Genomic DNA, 3,814 nt, shown 5'->3' with positions numbered 1-3,814 from the left:
GTAAGGGAGGCGGCCTGGCGCGCGGCCGGCTGGCGTGGGGAGCGGGGCAGAGGGCCGGCGTGGGGGGCGCCGGGGCCGGGGCGGAGGGGAGGCCGGAGCGCCGCCGAGGCCGGGCCACGGGGGCGGGCGCAGACCCTGTGCCCGCGGGCAGCCGCCCCCGGCCCCTCGGACCCCCGGCTGCCCAGCTGCCCCTCGCCCGGCGGGCGGGGAAGGGCGCCGGGGGCGGCTGCTGTGTTGCAGGAGGTTTCCGTGGAGACGCTTGAAGTTCCCGTGCGCCCCCCGCCCCGGCCTGTGTCCCCGAGCTGGTTAGGGGGATGCCCGGTCCAGGTGGTCCCCGCTCTGGGCTCAGCTCGTGGTCTGTGCGTCCGCGGTGCCTCCGTGGACGGAGAGGAAAGTTCCCGAGCTGCACGCGGAGCACGACGCCGGCAGCGGGCTTTGCAGAGGAGCCCCCGCCTCCTTAAAGGATGGGCCGCTTCTGCTCCGCTCCTGCGCCTCGAGTTCCTTGTTTCTCCCTGCGGCTGAGGAGGAGGCTTGGTTTCCCACTGGGTGTTCTTTCCTGTGTTCGGGACGTGCCCGAGGAAGAGGGGAGGTGGGATGCGATGGACGTCCTTAGGGGGACTGAGAGTCCTCGATCCCACGCGGGGGTTATTAGTTTCAGGAGGGCCAAGAGCTGTGACAAGTGTGAGATTCCGTATGCAGCGAGTTGTTTATGTTTATCTGAAGCCTGCGGGCCTCCGTGCTAAATCGGCGTGCATGGGATCAGCCCGTCCTCGGCCTTAAAATAAGGGCCCTACTGAGGGTAGGGGTAGTTGGCCTCGGGGTACTGCGCCCTCTTATTCCTCACTTACTTAAATCTGCTTTCCTGCCGCTTCAAAACCCTCAACTCTGTCAGGATTAAAAAATGACCTTGTTTTTTGTTGTTATTGATTGTTTTTAGTTTGTTTTGGTTGGGTTTGGGTTTCTTTTTTTTTAAAAAAAATATTTATTTATTTATTCATGAGAGGCAGAGACACAGGCAGAGGGAGAAGCAGGCTCCCTGCAAGGAGTCCCACGCGGGACTCGAACTCGGGACCCCGGGGTCACGCCCCCGGCCTAAGGTGGCATCAAACCGCTGAGCCCCCGGGCTGCCCGGGTTTGGGTTTCTGACTCAGAATGGGGCAGGTTAAGTCTCTTCTGTGGAGCAAGACTGCATTCCCTTTTTCTTCCCCTCTGTGCTCTCCTTTTTCCTCTTTCTGGGAGGAGTAATACGGATCACGCGTGGTCTTGCTTTAGTGTATCTGTTGGCATGTTGAAAAATCGAACAAAAAAAATCTTTGTTGCTGGAAACTGACATTTCTGGTCTTCAGCTGACCTGCATTGTTTTGGATATGTTTTTAAGTAGTTTTAAAAACCGTAGTCAGAAATGATTCAGCTGATAGTTTTTTTTTTTTTTTTCATCTGCTATGTTTTGAAATTGGCTAGATCAGGCTTATTTTCTATGCTTAACACCCGATTAGCCTTCATGTTGGCTCAATCAAGGAGATAGTATGTGATGGGTCCGTATATACCAGTGGCCACCAAATGAAAAGAGGCAAAGGAACTGGCATGTGGGAGAGTAGGTTCCTATTTCTAATTAATTGCTTATCAGCTAGCAAAGAGTCCTGGTGTACGTCGCAGATAGTTATTAAGCTGCCAGAGAATGAGAGTTGTAAAGCAGTTTTTTCAAGACCCCAGTGTCAGTATGGAATTTTTAAGGTGAACTCTGTGACTACGTTTATGTTTCAGAGATTACACTTGCTGAGTGTTGTCATGGTAATTTTTATTACATCTCTAAAGCTTATTAATTAGTTTTGTTTGTGGGTGACCCCCAGAAGTAATGCTGAGGTTCTTTATGCACGTTGCTAACTCTGCTTTTGATGTTACTTGTGTCAAAGTAAAATGTAGACTGTTTTCCCAGGCCTGAGGGTTATTGTAATCACATAATCCTTTCTTATTAGTGCTCTTTTTTTTTTCCTTCCCCTTTTTTTCCTCCCCTCCCACCCCCTTGTGAGTCTACACTTAGTCAGCAGCTTGCTTCAAAATCCTTTATGCTGGAATATGGATTGTTGACTACTCTCCCCCATACAGGGTGATATTAGAGATCTCCCTCTCTCTCTCCCTCCCTCTCCCCCTCTCCTCCTCCTTCCCCTCCCTCTCCCCCTTTCCTCCTCCTTCCCCTCCCTCTCCCCCTTTCCTCCTCCTTCCCCTCCAACCCCTTCCTTACCTCCTTCCCTCTCTGCTCTTCCTCAACACTCCTTCCTCTTTTTCTTCCTCCTTTCCTCCCCCTCCTCCAACCAATAAACATTATTGCCAAATCATGTTCAGGTCCATGGTTTCATTTCTGCTGTGTTTAATTAATCAATTATTAATCAGGCTGTGTCTTGAGTAGTTAGAATTCAGATAGGCTAGAATTGGAAGTCTATGAAGAGCTACAAAAATCAGTTTGATCTAAAGAGGAATTTCAGGATGAAACTTTGGGGTCTAATTACAGTTCTACCACTGTCTGTGTGACCCTCCGGACTATTGTTTTAGGTTCTGTGTACATTGGTTGGCTCAAAGGTAAAATGTATTAATAAGTCTAGCTCTGTGCGACCTCTAAAAGTAAAATGGGATGGTAGATATGATTTATTTTTGGTAGATATGATTTTGAAAGTGAAAAACATTTTACGAATATGATGTCCCCTTTGTAACATGTAAATTAGATGACAAACTATAGCACTGTGATGACTAGTTATGCATGGTTTATGGTTCTTATTTATTTGAGATCTTAATATGACAGGAAACAGATACTGGTATTTTCCTGTAACCTCCTTCTGGTGAGGATTTTTAGGTTAAGATCTTCATTTTAATGTCTTTGTGAGTTTACTCTTAAAAGGAGAAAAGCCAGGTTCATGTGCCTAGAAGAAGAGATGATAGGAACAGCTTGTTGATTTAGTTCTTGATGTGATAAGACATAGCTCGAGGTTATACGGAAGTGTCATTAAGGGATGACTTTTCTTTCCTTGGAAATATTTATGTTTTACCTTTTTTGTTTTTAAAAAATTTTTAAAAAAGATTTATTTATTTTAGAGAGAATCTCAAGCAGACTCCCTGCTGAGCTTGAGCCCAGATGCTGGGCTCCTGGTCTTATCTCATGACCCTGAGATCATGACCCGGGCTGAAATCAAGAGTCAGACGCTTAACTGATTGAGCCACCCAGGCCCCGTTATGTTTTACTTTTTGGGGGTAAGGGGAGAGAAAGAGCTTGAGTAGGGCAGAGGGAGGGAGAGAGAATCCCAAGCAGGTTCCACGTTCAGTGTGGAGCCCTACATGGGACTTGATTTCACAACCCTGAGACCATTTAATCAAGAAGAGTTGGACACAACTGACTGAGCTGCCCAGGTGCCCCTGCGTTACATTTTGTGTAAAAGAAAAAAATAGAAATAAGTTCAAAAAATTTTGAGGAATTAACATACATATATAAAACCAGTTTTCTCCTAGTACTTTATTTTTATTTAAGATTTTATTTATTCATGAGACTCAGAAGGCGGAGACACAGGCAGAAGGAGAAGCTGGCTCCCTGCCAGGAGCCTGATGAGGGACTTGATCCCAGGATCTCTGGATCAGGCCTTGGGCCCAGGGCAGGCACTCAACTGCTGAGCAATCCAGACGTCCCTCCCCTATAACTTTAAAGAGCTATTGAGTAGCTGTCTTTCCAAAACGAATCTTAAAAGGAAAAAGATATGTTATGTCAAAATGCTCTTTTTTTTTCCTGCTCACATTTATACTGTGCCTCCAAACTGTTAATGATCTAGAT

General features: G+C 47.3%; 1 protein-coding gene across 14 annotated transcripts in view; it reads left to right on the top strand.

The window, feature by feature from the left end:
• The window catches only part of PIKFYVE (phosphoinositide kinase, FYVE-type zinc finger containing), an 82,947-nt gene that overhangs the window by 1,322 nt on the left and 77,811 nt on the right, over positions 1-3,814 (top strand). The gene's annotated exons all lie outside the window — the stretch shown is intronic.

This window comes from Vulpes vulpes, chromosome 16 (assembly GCF_048418805.1).
Source record: "Vulpes vulpes isolate BD-2025 chromosome 16, VulVul3, whole genome shotgun sequence".
NCBI lineage: Eukaryota > Metazoa > Chordata > Mammalia > Carnivora > Canidae > Vulpes > Vulpes vulpes.
This window is presented reverse-complemented; position numbering and strand designations above follow the sequence as displayed.